The 18,506-nt window shown below is 61.3% G+C and overlaps 1 protein-coding gene across 6 annotated transcripts in view; it reads left to right on the forward strand.

Annotated features, from left to right (window-relative positions):
- Nucleotides 1-18,506, forward strand: part of RIMBP2 (RIMS binding protein 2) — a 130,877-nt gene that overhangs the window by 53,844 nt on the left and 58,527 nt on the right. For all 6 annotated transcript variants that reach the window (XM_016145982.2, XM_016145986.2, XM_016145984.2 and 3 more), the window contains exon 2: nt 17,218-17,306. The gene's annotated coding sequence lies outside the window, so the exon portion shown is untranslated. The remainder of the gene's footprint in view (nt 1-17,217; nt 17,307-18,506) is intronic.

An 18,506-nucleotide genomic window follows, 5' to 3' on the forward strand; every position in this document is an offset into this window, starting at 1 on the left:
TCCTCCGCCATCGTTCTCGCGCTGTGCTTTTTGGAGCGCTCGCCACCACCCAGCGTCTTCCGCGGAGTGCTGTCTCTCTGTCCAGCCCTGAGCTCAGGGCTCTGCGTGCCGCGCTCACCGCGGGGTCCCGGGGCGAACAGCCGTGAAACCCCGGCAGGTACAGCGCAGCGTGTGCGTGACCCGCCACCCAGCACCGTCGCGGGTGCCGTGGATTCGTGGGCAGGGTCTCGGCTGCCCCTTGGTCCCAGCTCCATGCCCGTCTGTTGCATGGTTTCCTGCAGCTGAAACCTGCCCCCCAGACAGTCTGCACACTGCACGTCACGCCGCACGAACAAAGGCCCCGCAGCCCCGGTGCCCGCTTCCTGCTCAGGCCACAGGTCCACCCCCCGGCTCGGCAGGACTCTGCTCCCTGTGGCCCCTCGGGGGCCCGGGCTGGTCTGACAGCCAGCATGGGACATGGTGCTGGCTGCCCTGCCCCAGCCAGGGGGTCCTTGGGCCCAGAGAGGTGGCCTGCTGCCTCTGCTCGCGGCTCATTGGTTGGAACTGGTCACCTGTCACACCCCCCTCAGGGAGCAGGGAGTTCTCAGGAGGTTAGTAACAGGTGCCCCTCGTGTCCAGTGGGAGGCCCCGGAGCACCTAGCCCAGCTCTTGAAACCTCTGGCCCACCCGAACTCTAGCCTCCACACTGCCTGCGGGGCTGGGCGGAGAGCACCCGCCACCCCGGACCCGGAGGGGCGCGGGTGGAAAGGCTCCCGGGCACCATGCCGCCCGTGCCGCAGGCACACGCGCTCCACGCTTTTGCTTGTCTCCGACCTGAACAAGCAGTGTGTGTGATGGGCCTTGTTTTATCCCATTTGGTGGATGTTATTTCTCACTTTAGTGGCTTCCTGTTTGCTACTTGCCTTTAACCAGAGAGCCTTCTGAAGGGAGAAGAGCGAAGGCTTGGCCTTCTTCCAGGAGCGGCCGCCTCACACGGCCATCGTGTCTTAGCGAGGACCGAGAAGACGGAGACCCAGCGGCTGAGATCGCTGCCTCCACTTCCATCCCCCCCAGACGCGCAGCCCTTCCCCCTGCTTTGCTCGAACGCCATCCCTGTCTGCAGAGGCGTGGGCTCAGGCTGGAAGGGAGTGGGCCGGGGAAGGTGGGGGGCAACTTGAGATGAGGGGGCTTTGGATCTGAACAGTTGGCCGAGTCTGGGAACAGCCCCAGTGAGGTTTCGAAATCCCCGTATCTCCAGGTTTGGGGCATTTCAGTACTTCTCAGCTTGCATGCTCGCTGTCATGGGGCCAGAAACCCGCCTCCTCCCCCACCCCCAGCCCCAGGGGTGAGTCGGTGCGGTGGGCAGGCTTCGGGGAAAGCCAGGGGCACTGCTGAGGTCTGAGCAGGCTGGATCGCGAGTCAGCGCTCACTCCCCGGCTTGCCTGGGCCTCCAGGGGGCAGCGCACATGCACACACTTATGTGTGTGCACACATGTGCACACACGTGCACACACACACACATGCATGCAGTCATCTAGCTTTAAAAGTGTGATGTCAACAGTAAAAACATTTTTAGACGGAAGAAAATATTTGCCTCTAGTCCTGTCCAGAATCAATGACTGACGGCGCCTCGCCTTTCCCGTGCCCTGCGAGTCACACACATGCTCACACTCACACCTGCTCTCACACACACGGCTGCTCACACATACACTCTGCTGACGTACATCTGCTCACACTGACACGGCTGCTCACACACACACTCCCAACGCACCCGTTGCCCAGGGCCTGCGGTGTCGCCGGCAGGGCCCCGCAGCTGGCATCTGCTGCATTCTCACGCCGACGCCGTGGGAGGTGCTGGGCCCGTGCGGGGGACAGTCTGGGGGCCGCTGGCCCCAGGGGAGGACAGTGCTGTGTGCTGCGTGGCCAGCAGCTCCAGTAGGGTGGCCGCTGGCCCTAGGGGCGGACAGGGCCGTGTGCGGCTGAGCTGCCGTGCACAGCTGCGTGCTGTGGCCGCCGGGCCCGTGCGGGGGACAGTCGGGGGGGGCCGCGTGTGGCTGAGCTTCCGCGCGCAGCTGCGTGCTGTGTGGCGAGCAGCTTGGCTCCGCAGCAGAATCAGGGACTTCTCACCACTGTCAGGCCCGTTACTGCACCCATTTAATTGCTGCTATCGTTTTTGTTATGTGACTGGTTTTTCCTACTACAGCCAATCCTTGCATAGTGCAGGGGTTAGGGACACCAGCCCCCACGGCACTGGAAATTTGGTTATAGCCTTGAGTCCCCCAAAGCTTAGTGACCGACAGCCCACTGTTGGCAGGAAGCCCCCCCGATACCATAAACAGTCGTTAACACATGTTTTGTGTGTGATATGTATTGTATACTGTGCTCTTAAATGGTAAAGCAAGCTAGAGAAGAGAAAAGGTTGTTAAGGAAATCGTAAGGAAGATAAAATGTGTTTATGTCACTGTACGTGTTTATGAAAAGCCCACGTTGGTCAAGGACACCCGTGTTTACGGAAACCCCCAGTGCAGATCCAGCCGGGCCTCACCCAGTCTGCGCAGATTTAGCTGTCCCCTGGGAACAGCCAGCCGTCGCCCTGGCTTGCTCGGGAGACTGGGTGGAACGTGGGGAGCTTTGGGGGAAGAGCAAGGACGGAGGTTTGCCCTTCTCTGGAAGGCTCCCGCAGATGGTCTCGCAGGTGTCGGCTCCTGCCCTTCAGGTGGGGGTCCGGTTCCTTCTGCCTCACCAGTGACATGGGGGGACCCGCCGAGGCTGTCCCTGGTGTCCAGAGGGCCCGCCGTCTTAGGCTCGCAGCAGACTGACCGCCTCCTAGGATTCCCGGTGCTGCTTCATCGGAGCCGATTGAGTGAGATTTTACCGGTGGGACTCCAGGGCACAGGTAGGGACAGCCACAGAGCACACGGGGCCGCCTGCGCAAGCTGCTCTGTGGGTTTGCAGAGGAGGCGGATGGCAAGGGATGCTCCGTCACTGATAAACGGCTCAGGTGTTGGGAGCGGCTGCGTAGGAGGCCGTGTGGCATTTAAGAAGCTGGGCTTGGGAATTTCTGTGTTTTTTCTCACCGGATAACACCTCGCGGTCCAGAAACAGTTTTTATCCTCCACAAGGGCGTGTTGGCATGCAGGTAATTCTGCCCGCCTGTTAGGGGCTGGCTGGAAGGAAGAGCTCGCAGATCAGGTGGCTGTGGGACTGGGGAACTGGCAGTCTCCGCCAGAGGTTTTGAAGCCAAGCGGTTAGCTCTAAGCTCGTGGGAAGAAGGGCACACATCAGGTTCGCAAGAGGGCCCGTAAGCATGCCAGGTGTTCTGATTGCAGTCGGGGTGTCGTGAGCTACAGCGCACGGCTCCGCCCTGCCCGCCACTATCCCAGCGAAGAGGCCGCCTGCAGCTCGTGGGGGGAGTCAGCACCGATGGGCTGGCGTCTGGCTCACAGCAGGGGCCGCTCTCTGGGCTGGCCCCCGGACTGCGTGGGCACCACCGCCCTGCCCGCCTGCAGGGGCTGACTGGGCGGCGGTGGCCACGAGCCAAGGCTGGCCGTGAGGTTCGGGGCCCTGGGAATGCGCCGTTTAGAAATAAAGTGTTCAGGGAGCTGAAGCATAAAGTTCTCGCACCCACGAGGTGTCCCGGGTCTCCTGGCTTGCAGCGTTGGCCGTCAGAGCTCTGAGAGACCCCCAGTGAGCCCACCCTCCGGCTCAAGACAGCCCCAGGCTGTTCTTGCGGCTTGCGACCAGGACAAACGTGCAGGCAGGCGGTCCCAGCGTGAGGTTTCAAGTCAGCGGAGTCTTGGCGGGCGCATGAGCAGGTGGGTTCTGTGACAGCGCTTTTTACTCCGGGGCCCGCGGCAGGTGGTGTTGACGCGATGGCTCCAGGGCACAGGTTGGAGAGACTGAGTCCCATTCGGAGGTCACGAGCGTGTTGCTTGGCGTCAAATCAGGAGACAGAGACCCCACCGTTTTGTCGGTGAGACAATTCCACACATGTGTGCGCAGAACCGCTGACCAGGTAGCGGCTGAAAAGTCAGGAAGGAGATGCTGAGTGGCAAACGCCCTGAGGCCGGATCATTACCACTCAGGGCCAGGGCCAGGGCCAGAGGCACAGAGGGCACCCAGGGCCCTGCTAGCAGGAGTCTCCTGCTGTTCCTGGAAACGTGCAGGGACAGTGGCAGGGGCCCCGAGGGACTTCCCCCACCTCCGCCCTCCTGCCTCCCGGTGGCCTGTGGCAGCGTCGGGCAGGCAGCAGAGGGCGGACGGGCGGCCTTGGGTCAGAGACGGCGTGCCGCGTGGGGGCACCCGCTCGCGCGCAGGCGGCGGCCGTGACACAGGGACGGTGTCGACTCCGACTCGCGAGGACAGAAACACCCGTAAAGGGCAGCACGCTTTTTCAGCAGGAACAGGTGTGTGGTGGGACAAGTGGCCCTCCCTCCCGATGGCGCCCTGCGCGCCAGACCCCACGTCTGCAAACCTCAGGCCTACGGCCTTGTCTTTATGTGGTTAAATCGCTGTTGTTTCTTATGCATCTACAAGGAGTAATTATATGAATGCATTCTTATGAAACATTTAACAGTTTAGATACTTTGAAAGTTCCCTTTGGCATAAAGAATTTTGGTTGTCCTGGGCTGTGATCTGTGTTTCTGCCTTTGCTCAAGCGAACCACTGTTTAGGTCAGCAAGTTGAATTTGGCCACTGCTCTATGGGAACTTTTCTCGCTTTTCATAATTTTTCGCACCTGCCCCCACTCTCTGCCTCTGCTGGTGTTTTCTGGTCTCCCCATCTTCCTACAGCCCCCCACCCAGGCTACCCTGGGCGTCTGCATAGGCCGTTCCAGGTTTACCCCCTTCTTACTGGTGACAGATGCCACCTCGTGGTTCTCGGTAAGAGCTGGTGTTTGACAGGACTGCGGGACAGGAAGCACGTTATCTCTGATACGGGGGTTCGGATTTTTATCACTGTGTTGAGAGTAAAAGCAATATTGTTTAAAAGTAATCAACTGTGGCCATGGATTGGCCCCTTCTTCCCACTCTCCTAGAAAAATTAGAACGCTGTGTGGCCACAACCTGGAAATAAATGGTTTTTATTTTATTGCCTGTAATTTTCATGTTAGCTTTTGTGCTGCAGGGTGAACCAGCTCCAATAAATAAAAAGACCTAGAAAGTTAGATCCTCGTACTTTTTTAAAGCCAAAAAATTCAGAAAGAGACGAAAACCTATGTGCTCTGTGGCTGGGACATGAGCAGGAAGCCCGAGTAGAAGGAGCTCCCAGTGACTGTCGGAATATCAAGAAAATGGCTCGGTACTTTTCTAGGACGAGACTGGCCAGTCATCCACCGGTTTATTTAATGTACGACCACGTACGGAGCCCCAGCCCTTTCCAGACACCGCCGTGGGCGCTGGGATCCAGCAGGAAGCCAAACAGACCGGCGTCCCTCTCCGCAGAGCTCGTGCTGGCGGGTGGGGACCAACAGCGGCGGGGCATAATGAGGTCACGCAGTCCTCTGCGTTCCTGAGCCTCCGGGCGTCACGCGGCGGCCGCGCGTGAGGGTCCCGACCCCTTGGCCTCACCTGCACCTGTCGTTTTCCGGCTCAGGGGCCATGCCCCGGGGCGCGTTGTGGTTTCCAGGTGTGTTTCGCTGACGACTGAGGAGGCGGAGCGTCGTCTGCCATGCTCCTTGGGCATTAATCATACCCAACGCCACCAAGCTGCTCACTTAAAATGGCTAGTTTTATTTTATGTGACCCTCACCTTAATCTAAAACAAATGTTTTTTAAAAAGTCAAAGACGTTACCTGCTTTGGTGAGAAATGCTTTAGAAAAAAGATCGTGTTAAGGGAGCTGGGGATCCGAGACGGAGAGGGGATGGCTGGGAAGGCGTTTGAAGTGTTTAAAAGGCGGCGAGGGCGGTCTCGGCGGGGAGCTGAGACGTGAGCGCAGACCGAAGGGTTAAGGAGCCCACCCAGCGGATCCCTGGGAACCGCGCCGCCCAGGCGGGAAGCCGGACTGCGCACGCGTGGGCGAGAGCGAGGCCGCGGGGGCGGGGCCGGCCGCAGGGCCGCGTCTGCGGCTCGTGCGTGGGAGAGCGACCCACGCGCACTTCGGATCTGCAAGGAGCAGCAGCTCCGCGCGTGTCTAAGCACCATGCCGCACCCCTGGGACGAACGTAATGTTGTGTGGCAGCGTCTTGGAAAAAAAAAAGGGATCAGCAGCTGCCGAGTCGGAGGAGATGGTGGCGGCCGGGGGCGTGCGCGCCCCAGCTGGTCGGCCAGGCTCAGGGTGACGGCGCAGTGCGCGACACAGCTAGCCTGCGCTAGGTGGCACCGCGGAGGTTTAAGGTCTCACGGGGAAAGTGACCGCAGGTGCCGAGAGCTGCGTGGCACTGCGGCGGGGTGCGCCTGCTCACCCTTCCGAGGGCACGTGCGCCCCGTCGCGGTCCCACGACGACTTACCGTGTCCATGTCCCCCATGCGGTTTGGCTGCTCGTCCCTTTGGATAACCTCATTGGTGGTTGGAGACCCGTCCCAGACCTTTTCCTGTTGACTTCTGGTCTGGAGACCCGCGTCCGCCGACATTCAGCCGGTTTGAACCAGTGTTGCATCCTCACATCCCAGCTCACGGCTGTGAGGTGCCACCTGGGTGTCCTGTGGGAGGAAGGCTTGTAGGGCGCGGGGAAGCGTTTCAGGTGTCTGGCAATCCATTTACTGGTGCTGGAAGAATGCGGCCGGCCTAAAGGGCGCAGGGAATTGAAATGGACTGGGTGGGTCCCTGGCACACTGAGGTCTTCTGAACGGATTTGAGAGGCCCTCTTGGGTTTAGCCCCAGACACGGGATGGCGCTTCCCGGCGTGCGTTCTGGGTGGCGGGAAGGGGCTTGGCCCTCCAGTGTAGACCTCGGTCAGAAAGGAAGCCGAAGCCAAGAGCGGAGTCAGGAGCTGTCTCTGCCCGCCATCAGTGCCACCCGCTGACGCTGTCGGCGGCCCTGCCCACACCTGTTAAACGCGTGGCGAGTTGCCCCTGGCTCTCCGGTTTTCTTCTGCCTTTCAGAGCCGCTCCCGGAGGTGCGCAGTGGGGCGCCGACAAGCTGTCACACAGGCAGGCAGCTCCTGCGGGCTGAGCGGCCCGGCGGCCTGGCGACACCCCTCGCCTCACTCCCGCCACCGGGCCAGGTTCCCTTCAGCGTTCCTCCCCTTTCCCCAGCGGCCCACGTGCCTTGGCGTCAGCAGACCCACCTGGTAGCCCAGGTGGCTCCCCACTGGCCTTCGAGGCGGCCTCCCTGCAGGGGTTGGTCCCGGAGGGGGACTTGCGGCGGCCTCCAGGAGTTCCCCTTTCTTCTGAGTGAGCTGCAGGCGGCGCCCCCTCCGCCTCCCTGGAGCTGTCACCATCCTGACTGCCGCTGAGGGCGGAGTTGGTACCCGGCCCTGAGGAGAAGCAGGCACTCATGGGGGCCCCACCTCAGGACTCCCTGCCACCCTGTGCCACTAAGCTGGTTTTATGTGTCGCCTGAACCTAATGGGGAGAGTGGAAATTCTACCTGCAACAGCACCTTGCCACTTTCCAGCACCGTCTACGAGTTACAGCCCACACCTCGCCTCGTTCCCCGCTCCTGAAAGCAGGTGCATATGCGGCAGCAAAGCCCGGAGCGGTGAGGACCGGGTGTCCCCTGCACCTGGCATGAAGTCCGTCCGCAGCGGGGTGGTTGGGGTCATGGCACTCACGGCACTCGGGGGTCTGGCGTACTTCACAGCTTGGACTTCATGACCTGGTGAGTGAGTTCCCTGGAGCGACAGTGCTACCTGTGAGATGGAAATTAAGGCTTCAGCAAAGCTCCTTTGACAGCAGAATCGCAGGCCCTGCCCCAGGCCTCGTGGCCGAGAATCTTCCCTTCCAGTGCCCGCTGAGGTCTTAGCAGGACTCTGGTCACCCTTCTGAGAGGCCACCTGCCTTTGGACGAGAAGCCAGTGCAGCCCACGAAACCCCAGGCTGACTTCCCCGCCCCCTGCCAGTCTCCCTCCTGGTCCGGCACGGGCACCTGCACTCGGGGCCTCAGGGCTGGTCCCGAGCTGTAGAGTCGCACACATGCTCGGTGCTCTATGAGCCCGGCCTGCCCTGCAGAAGGACGTGGTGGCTGATCCCTGTGTCCCCACCCCGGGAGGAAGAGAATTCGGCATTTAATCTCAGGAGGAGGGTGAGCCTGCCCCGCTCGGCAGCTGTGTTTGTTTGCAGAGCGAGGTGTGTCTGCTGTGATCACAGAATATAACGATCCCATATGTCCAAACCATGCAGACAGTTACTATCAGGCCTCTCTGTGGTGCCAGCGGCTCCCGTGTCCTTTGTGAGCTATTCTCAGTGGGACGAGGGAGGGCTCGGGTGGCCGCGGGCAGCTGCAGACTGCTCAGGCACGTGTCCCCACCGCTCAGACTTCGACCCTCGGGCTTTGCCCACGGGGCACACAGATGGTGCCTGCTGCTTCTCCGCCCTGTGGCTTCGTCCACGCTCATCCTGCTTCTCACAGCCCCGGCGGCAGCGGCTCCTGGCCCCTGTCCAGCTCCTGGGCGTGGCCGGCACCTTCCCCTGCGGTCCTTGGCCTGTAGACGCTCAGCCCCCATCTCTGCCTGCAGGTCCTCTTGGCGTTGTCCTGTGTGCGTCGGGGTCCACGTCCCTCCCTTTGATGAGGACGCAGACATCGGCTCCGGCCACCCTGTCCAGCGGGGCCTCCTCTGAACCGATTTCCTCTGCAGTTTCATCTGACCGTCCAGCAAGTGGGTCACCTCAGTGTCTGGGAGTTAGGACTTCAGCGTTCGCATTTCGCAGGCACACAGTTCATCCCGTAAGGGGACGGAGCGATTCCACGTGGGTCAGGATGCTGAGGCGCGAGGCCTTGTCCCTGCGTGTGGTCCTGCTGGCTCACTCCCAGTGGCCTGGCTCTCTGGCGTTGTCCCTGCCCCGCGACCCCAGGGGCCAACCCCCCCCCCCCACACACACACAGCCCACCCTGGCTCCCAGCGAGAGGGAGGGGCTGGGGACAGAGGCGGGGAACATCCCCCGCTTCCGTCCTGGGGGCGGGGCTCTGGCAGGCGCAGTGTCCCCTGCGGCCCCAGCTGGGGGGGCCCTCAGCCAGATGCTGCGCCTCCACGAAGTGCTGGCCACTCACCCCACACACCCGGCCACACTGCTCCCTCCTTAGCGCCCCAGTCCCCCGCGGGGCAGCCATCTCTTTCCAGACAGCACCTGATTGGCTCGGCTCCCCACGTCCCCGTCCTCCGTCTGGCACAGATGGCGAGGGCAAGGCGGTGCCGGCCGCTGGAGTGGATGCGGGTCTCAGCGCTGCCCGGAAACCCGCCCCGTGCGCCCCGCGCCGCGGCTGGGGGAGGCGCGTGGTGGCCTTGCATCTCACGCCGCGCGCTGAGGACCGCCCGGCCAGACGCAGCGCGTGCGTGCCGCCGGCGAAAACTTCCTTTTGAAAATAGAACCCCAAAGCCAGGCACCAAACATGGCAGGCCTCCGACGCCAGTCAGAACCCACTCCTCCCTGCGGTTGCCATGACAACCCGGTGTCCCTGTCAGGGCTGCTTCGGTTTTGTGTGCTGCGCCCAGCTCCTTGGGCGCTGTTCTGAGAGCCGGCCGTTTACGCTTACTGCTCAGAACGGGACCAGGCACGGAGCGCTGCGTGCACGGGCTCCACCAGGCCACTCTGGTTGGTGTGCCTGGGGGCTGCTCAGGGCTTCCTGTGTTTGCAGACGCAGAAACCCTTCCAAGGTCAAAGGCATAAAACACTGCAAAAAAAATGCCTCCTGTAAATCGGAGGTGGGGCTGCTGGGAAGTTGCTTGATGTGCCCCCCCAGACACACCCCTCCCCCAGACCCGCCCCTCCCTAGACACGCCCCTTGTTAAATTTTCAGACATAGATATGGGACATGGATATGTTTACATGTGGAAGCTGCCACTTCGCGTAATAGAATCGCCTCTCTGCCCCCAGATGAGGCAGGGGTGTGTGCTCAGGGCTGCGCTCGTGACCCTTGAGTTTATTAAACGGAATGAATGTCAGAGGCTCAAATATAAAAATCAAAAGTTGTTTGTGTCCAGGACAGTGAGTGGCGCCTCAGCAAGACCCGTACTGTCCCTTATTTTATCCACCAGCCGCCATCGCCGGACGCTAACGGGGCTCATGGACAGTTGGTGCTGGATCTGTGCGCTCTGCACACGCCGCCTCCTGATTTGCCCTAAGGGGCGGGACTCAGCCGAGGGGAGCCCTCGGCTGACGGTCAGGGGCACAGACCCTGGAGCAAAGGGCACGTTTCACACATGAGCCGGCAGGTCTGAGCAGTGACACAGGCCCGCCGGTGACTCTGAGTGTGGATGGGGGCCGTCTTGCCCCCTCCCCGGGCGGTGACGGGCGGACCACTCTGCTCCCCGGGGCTCGCGCCCTTCCATGACGTTGGGATTAGAACTCGGGGTGCACTGCGCATACAGCCCGGGCCGGCCATTCTGCACGGGGGGACGGAAGCTCTTGCTTTCCTTCTGGGCTGTGCCGGGGCTCGCCCAGAGGCTGGTTGTTTCCGTCTTCCCAGTGACCCTGGCGGGTGAGGGTCTTGGTGCCCGTTTCTGCAGGGAGGCGACGTGGGACCTGGAGAGGGCAGGTCGTTGGCTGGCAGTGATGCGGCTGGCCAGGTCAGGTCGCAACCTGGCTTCTGCGAATCTTCCCTGACCTCGGACTTCGGGCGTGAGAGGATCGCCCTCTTCCCAGCCCCGTGCCCTATGTCCTAAACTGCCGGTGGCAAATGGGAGCCAGAGAAAGTAAGTTCCACGCGTACAAATACAAGTTGGCTACGGAGGCAGAGGGTGAGCCTCTGGGGCACAGCCGGTCGGGTCAGCCGCGGCCCCACCTGCCTGGAGAGCATGCCACCGGACCCGACTGGCATGCGCGGTTCTACGGCCCCATCGGCGCGGCGTCTGGCTGGAGGCAGGCGCTTTGGAGTGGCCATTGTCCTGCACCCGGCACCGCGTGGCGCTGGCCGTCCTGACATGCCCTGCTCAGACTTCCAGGAGGGTCTCGGCCTCTCTTCGAACCCTGTAGCCATGTGCGTGGTAGAACAGCCCCCGACGTGGCCTTGTCTGTGTCGCGTCATGGTCAGCCTGGGGTTGCCGAGGTCCACGGGGATAAAGTGCCCTTCCATCACATCGTACCCAGGGGCACGTGACAGCAGCACGGCTTCTCCGGGCCGGTGCTGGCGGGGCAACTCGCAGTGGCTTCTCCACTGCGAAGCTACCTCTCTCTCTGCCTGTCACGGAGTCCAGCCCACACGCGACGGGGAATTACGCTCCCTGTGCGGAAACTTCATTTGATTTACGTGAACTTAAGATTAAACAGCCCATGTGGCTGGCGGCCCCCCTGTTGGGCAGTACAGGCCCAGCAATATCGTGTGAGGGCTCCAGGATGAGGGGCAGGCTGGGGAATGGCCCCCCGCCCGAGCCAGCTGGTCCACATGCCCAAATAAGAGACGTCCCGACACTATCGTGTAACTGGGGTGTGACGCCGGGTTTCTTTCAGCCTGACTCTGCCCTGTTGGGTCAGCTCGCAGAACCTCCACTTGCGTTTGCTCCTGTAACTCAGAGTTTCCATGATCAGGAATTTGGAATCTGGCCAAGGCTAGCCCCTGGGTTGGAAGGCGCAGCCGAATACAGATGCTCTTAAGGAAGCAGCGCCATTTGTAACAATACTGATACATCATCTCTTGGACAAGCACATGCGGTTTTAAAAAGACACTTAATTATTTTTTATTGCCTGCTATTTGTAGAAGAGTCCTAGGAGGCTGCCCGTTACTCTGCAAAGTTATAACTGAGATCTTCGCACGTCTGTAGCTGGCAAGCTCCGCCTTCTATGCGAAGTTCACCAATGAGAAACATCCTTTTCATGTGACTTCCTGGTTTGAATTTTTCTGTCTATTGTTCCCTTTTTCCTTTTCTTGTCATTATTCTTGAAGGCCATATTGCATAGATGTTTTTATTACAGGCATCCTGGAATGCTTTTTGGGGAGCAGGTGGGTTATAGTCTATAAATTATTATACATTGCACATGGCGCGCAAGCATGTGGTAGAGTCGCATTTTACGCAGAAAATGAGTTCCGAAGTCAGCAGTTGTGCTGAAATCACATGCAGAAAAAGTGACGCTGAGAGTCCCTCAGCAGGAGCCACGTCGGCGCTGCATCTGACTTGTCTCGGCTTTCCTTCGGGCGCGGGGCAGGATGCCGCGCACGGTGACGGCCAGGTGCTGTGGCCGCTCGCGTCTGGGGCACCACTCGGCGAGGGGAGAGACTTTCAGCAGGAGAAGCGCGTGGAGACGAGGCTGGGGATGTTTCGTCTCTTTCCTCACAGCTCGGCAGGCTGTTGCTGGAGGGCCGGCTGGCATCTTTAATTGTTCTTTAATCGACATAAAGTTCATGTAGAATTAGCCATCTCACAGGGCACGGTGACCTGCGGCACATTTGCACTGCTGTGCGACCAGCACTCCTCTCCTGTTCTAAAACACCGTCATCACCCCACAGGGACACCCCGTGCCCATCAGCAGCCACCCCCGCCCCTCCTGCCCCAGCCCCTGGCACCGCCTGGCTGCTTCTGGGCTATGGGGTCAGCTATTTCTGACATTTCACATCACGTGACCTTTTGCATCGGGCTCTGCTCGCTGAGCGCGTCTCGAGGTCCTTCCACGTTGCGGTGAGTGCCGGCGCTGCCCTCCTTGTCGTGGCCGAGTGGCGGTCCGGGCGTGGGTGGGCTGCGTGGTGCGCGTTTGGCCGCTCACCGGCGGCTGGGTCCCACCGCTCGGTTGTTGTGGACGGTGCTGCTGCGAGCATTCGGGTAGCAGCGCTGGCCCCTGCTTTGCAGTCTCCGCGTCTCGACCTAGCGGCGTTCCTGGCTCCCGTGGTGACTGCTTAACGTGCAGCACCACTTCACAGCCCCCCACCCCGGCAGCGTGGGTCCAGCTCTCTGCATCCCCGGCCAGGCGGCATCGTGACCGCCCTCTCTCTCCTTGCTCCCCTCCCCGTCAGCCCCGCGGTTTTGGGGAGGAAGCGCAGGTTGGGGCGGCCTGCGCTTTGTGACCAGGGGGGTGAAACGGCTTCGGCTGTGCTGGCTCCCGGCCCTAGGGGACCGAGCCTGCCTCGCGGTGCAAGCGAGCTGGGGAGACCCCTGCACCAAGAGCAGCTCGAGCAGGGGCGAAACCCGGCCGCGCACGTGCCGTCGAACCTGGGCAGCATGGTGCACTTGTCCGCTCCAGCTCGTCTCTACCAGCGTCGGAGAAGCGGCTCTTAAACAGCCCGTGTGCTCCCCTGTCGCCAGCTGCATTGCCGGCATGTGCCGAGGCCCAGCTAGGACACGGGTCAGGGGTAGGGTGTGTCGCAGCCAAAGCGAGTGCGTGTCTGCAGACCTTGCTGAGTACAGAAGGGGACACAGGGGTTTGGGTTTGTCTCTCGCTGCCCCGAACCCAGAGCAATGCAGGACAGAGGAGCAGCTGTCCACAGCAGGCCTTTTATTCCTGGAACATACTGTGACATTCAAGTTGCCTGTCACAGTTGGCAAAGCCCGTTTGTATGATTATCTCATTTAAATTGCCAAGAGTGCTCAGAGCGTTGAATAATTTGCCCCAAATCACACTCGGTGAATGTTGGTACCAGGCCTCCAGCCCGGGTTCTCCGAGGTTGGGGTTCTCCGTGTCCTGTGATTTAGCGAACTGCCCGGGGCCTTGGCCACAAGCGGCAGCGGAGGGGCTCAGCAACCGTCAGCACCCTGGACAGGGGCCGTCCAGTCCGCTTTCTCCTCAGGCCTTCACGCTCCCGCCCCAGGCTCCCGGGCCCCCCTTCTCCACTTTCCGCCCCCTCCTCACTCGCACCGTCACCCCTGCCCCTGCCTGGACGCAGGGGCCACCTATGGAGCCTTTTCAGGAAGCGCATCCAGTGTCGACCTAAATTATCTTTATCGTATGTTATAATTGATGGTAATCACATCACTCTCATATAATGTGACTATACTAGACTTGCATGTTACAGCTGCATAGTCTACGTCATATTTGAACATAATATGATTATGCGTTTATAGCTCATAGTATAATCACACGGCCCGGCGATAAAACTGGTCTGTGAGACTTTCACAGCTTTTCTAAACCCTGAAACTGAAGTGACGAGAAGCTCAGCGGGAAAAGCGCGTGTGGCCAGCGGTGTCCGGCGCTCACGCTCGCCCCCACCCAGCATCAGAGGGTGTTCGCTCGCGTGAGCCAGGTCCTCGTAGCAGTGGCAGCGCCATGGACAGCTGGCCGGAGGTTGACGGGCCATTCCCGCCACGGGTCCCTCAAGCTCCGCGAAGCCTCTGGCTCCTGAGCACGGAGGCATCGCCCGCTCCCTGCTGCACGGGGCCCATGCACACCAGCCCTGGGGCTTTCCGTTCTCTTGGGGCGCTCAGGTGGCCATTTCGTTTCTTCCCGAACAAGCCCCATTCTGCCCTTGGGGCAGCTGTCACCCTGCCCCTCAGTGGCCCGTTTCCTGCCTGCCACCCCACGAGGTGTGGGGCGGGGTGCCCCTTACCCCATTTGCAGGGTGTCCAGTGAGCCACAGACACACAAGGAGGACTTTTACCGAAATGACTGGAGCAGACAAGTCAGGAGAGAGCACTGTCCCTTGGGGAAAGTGGCATCCTGTCCGCCTAGCGTGCCTGACAGGGGGTGGGGCGGGCCTTCCGGAACCTAGTGACCACCCGCCCAGGCTGCGAGCTGCCCGGGGGGCCAGGGGAAGCTCCAGCCGCACTCCACGTTCTAGATGGGGGCGGGTCCCTGTGGGCCCTGGTGGCTGTGTCGGAACCCGCGGGCTGGGTGGCTTTCGCCGCGGAGGCTTCTTCATGCCCAGTTCTGGAGCCGGAAGCCAAGTTGCCGTTGGGGCGACAGGGGAAGCCTCGCTCTGGGCTCATGGGCAGCACCTTCCCTCTGTCCGCCCCTGGCTTTGCCTCTGTGTGAGTGGGGACAGCGCTCAGTGTGTCTTCTCGTGAGGACACCAGCCCCGGACTGGGCACCGCCGCTGTGGCCTCCGCGGACCTGAAGACCCCTCTCCAGTGCGGCTGCACCGGGGGCCAGGGCTTCGCATAGATTTAGGGGCTGCGTTTCAGTCCACGGCAGGGCGCCAAGGCAGAGGCAGACGCCAGTGGACAAGTTTATCTCGGGTGAGCCCGCCCCCCGCCCTGCATGCAGGAGTTCCTGCACCCCACGGCACCTCGCACTCCAGTAGGGCCTGACCTCGTCTACGAGGCACCCTGCTTTAAGCCAGCTCACCCTGTGGACGTGTTTGTCATGGGGCAGTGTGTGGCATGTGTTTTTATTTGGTTAAGGGCCAGCACTTAGAAGCAGGTGTGTGCCAGGCCTGTCCCCAGCAGAGCTGGGGTGCTGGGCGCTTCCTCCATATGCCGGGTAGCCGGGGGTGTAGCCACCCACACCGGGGTGCGCGCCCCGTTCTCACCACCCAGAGTGTTCTGTGTCGGGGCTGTCTCTGCCTGTCGCCCGCTGTCCCCTGGGGCATTTGATTTCCCAGCTCCTCCCAGCCCTTCCCTCCTCCTCATTCTCATCAGAATTCACTTTTTGCCATTAAGTTTGCTAAACAAGAGATGGGAATCAATCAGGGGCCATCCCGTGTTGGTGTGTTAGTGGGTGTGAGTGGGTCTCAAAGCCTTCCTAACTGGGGCTCTGTAGCTGCCCCTTGGGGGGTGTCAGGGTGGCCGGCCCTGCTGGCCGCTGACCGCTACACACCCCTCCGTAACGGGGCTGCCGCGGCCGTCTGGTGGCTGGCAGCCACACACTGTCCGTGTGCCTGGGCCTGTATTGGGTAGCTGCTGGCTCGCCCAGGCCCGCGTTTGGGGAACCCTAAGCCCCCTCACTTTGTGTGGCTTCGAACGCGAAGGACTCGGCTCAAACCATCCCCCTGCCACGTGCAGGGGTCCCACGGGCGGCTCCATTTCCTCTCCCCGCAGCGTCACTTCAGGCCAGTGTGACGGAGCGGGAGGGTGGCTGCCTGCAGCCGGTGGTCACTGTCCTGGTGAGGCCTGAGTCGCCAGCCCCTCTCTGCCGGCTGTGGGCGTGTGTCACACTCCATTCCTGGGCACTCAGGTGCGCTCAGCGGGCAGCAGTGTCAAACGCCCACAACACGGAACCCAGCGGGCGTCAGTCACACTGCCCCGCGGAGCCGCGTGTGCACACCTCACCGGCCACCTCAGCCTCGTGACTGAGACGGGAGTGTCAGCCTGTATCAGACCCGCCCCCTGATGCCCCTTCTGGGAGCCGCCACTGCGGTGCCCTGCGCCTGCTGGGAGGTTCTCGTCCTATCGTCTTGCGACTACGAGCCACGTGTTTGGGGGCCTGTGGTCTCAAGCATGCGAACGATCCGTAAGGCGGTCTGTGTTTTGCTGGTGGCATTTCTCTGGGGGTGCCCGATTCGACGGGAGCAGAGGCGGAGTCCCTGGGTGGGCCGCCCTGCCCTGCGCAGTGCCAGCGATGCCGGCCTCCAGCGTCTTAACGGGGTCTGCCTTGGGCATGATCACCGCGTGCTCCGGGTCCCTGTGCCAGGTGGTGCTGGGGGTCACACAGCCCGGACACTGAGCATAAGCTCACACGGGAGCTCGTGGTGGTGTCGCTGGCTCCTTTCTGCTTCCTCTGGGGGTTGGAGGCTTGACTTCAGCCTGGGGTCGCTCAGGTCCTAGCCTTTTATAGGGCGCATTGGGTCCCACACACCCTGACACATGGGCTCAACTCCCTCTGTTTCTGGGCTCGGAACCCCGCAGGTCCTGGGAGCTCCACTTGGCCCCACATCCCGCTCGCCCCTCTCTGGGGCCACACCCTACACACACTGGAGCCCTGTGGATTCCCTCGTGTCCGGGCGGGACAGACCTTCAGAGGGGCCCCCGTCGTGTGGCTGCTGCTTTGCGGCAGAGTGTGGGGAACAGGGCGGCTCGCAGCTCGTCTGCTGTTAGCGGCAGCCCCGCTGCGCCTGTGGGGCACGTTCACGCTGGATGCGGGTCGTCGGCTGGGCTCTTCAGCACCTGCTTGCTACCTGGCTTTTATTCCATCCTTAGAACACTGTCAGCACTGTGACCTCCCTGCCGCGAGCTGCAGAGAAGGAAGCTCGGCCTGAGCTTTGCAGAGCCGGCCCCGCCGGTCTGACCCCAGCCAGACTTCTGGGAGTCGCCTCACCGCATGCTTTCCTTCCATCCTAGGACCGTGAGCAGACGCGCACCGCCCAGGGAGCCCGCCGCCTGAGACGGCAGCATGCAGGCCTCCCCCGAGGGCCCCGCAGCTCGGCAAGGTAAGCCACCTCCATCCATGGACACCGGGAGGCGGGGGTGGCAGGGAGGGGTGGTGTGGCCCAGCAGTTCTGCCTTGGGGCATGTGTGTATCCAGAGAATGGAAACCAGGGTATTGAGATGTTTGCACACCCAAGTTCCCAGCGGCGTCATTCACAATAGTCAAAATGTGGACACCACCCGAGCGTCTGTCAGTGGACGACTGGACGGACGTGGTATGGTCCGTCCATGCCACGGAATGTTGTTCAGCCCCCAAAATAAGATTCCGACACAGGCTACAACGTGGATGAACCTGAGGACATCGTGGAAAGTAAAATAAACCAGCAACGAAAGAACGAATTCTGCGCGATTCACCCTGGGTCAGCAGCCTACAACTGTCGGGTCCATGGAGACCCTGGGAGGCAGGGCCCACAGCACTGTCCTGCCCTCTGTGGCTTCCTGCTCTTGGGACAGTCACTGTGGGAAATAGAAAGACTGTCCTTGGGGCTGAGCTCCCTGTGTCCCAGGATAACCAGGGGACGTCCATAGAAGGGGCAGGGCTACCTAGTGCTGCTGATGACAGCATTCGATTAACCACAGTGCCAGCTTCCTGGGCACCTGTGCCTGGGACCTGCAGAAACACAGGGGACTTGCCTGGTTCGCGGGAGGCAGCTAGGACCTCCCAGCTTCCCTGTCTGGTTCCAGTTTGGCTCTGCAGTCTGCCTCCCAGGAGCCCTAAGGAAGCATAGGTAATGACCAGACCAGCGCCGTCAGTCATGGACGTGAGGAGAGCCGCCGTCAGCCCACAGGCGGCTGCCCCTCAGGTGCCAAGTTGGCCGCTGGGATGCGGGTTGGATCGGGGCAGGCGCCCTGGGGAGGGACAAGGTCGCTGGGTCTGGGACACAGCACATAGGATGTGCTCAGCACCTTTCCGGCCTGCACACCCAACTTCTTACCGATTTCAAAAGCACACTAATTCAAATTTCTTCCTCACTGGGTCCAAGGACGCCCTTTAAACCCCTAACTGGGCGGCTGTCTCTGCAGCAGCTCAGAGGTTTGAGGACACGTTATTGTTGAGTTGCAGATGCATTAAGTTGCTTTTCTACCTGATGGCACCCACCGTTGCTGCCACCAGGCCCTGTGTTTTGACATAGAAATGAGTCCAGTGGCTGGTGCCCAGCTTGTGGGTGCATTGCTGTGTCTGTGCCGTGAGAAGCTGTCGG

The sequence above is a fragment of the Rousettus aegyptiacus genome, unplaced genomic scaffold (genome assembly GCF_014176215.1).
Source record: "Rousettus aegyptiacus isolate mRouAeg1 unplaced genomic scaffold, mRouAeg1.p scaffold_m13_p_5, whole genome shotgun sequence".
NCBI classification, from domain to species: Eukaryota; Metazoa; Chordata; class Mammalia; order Chiroptera; family Pteropodidae; genus Rousettus; species Rousettus aegyptiacus.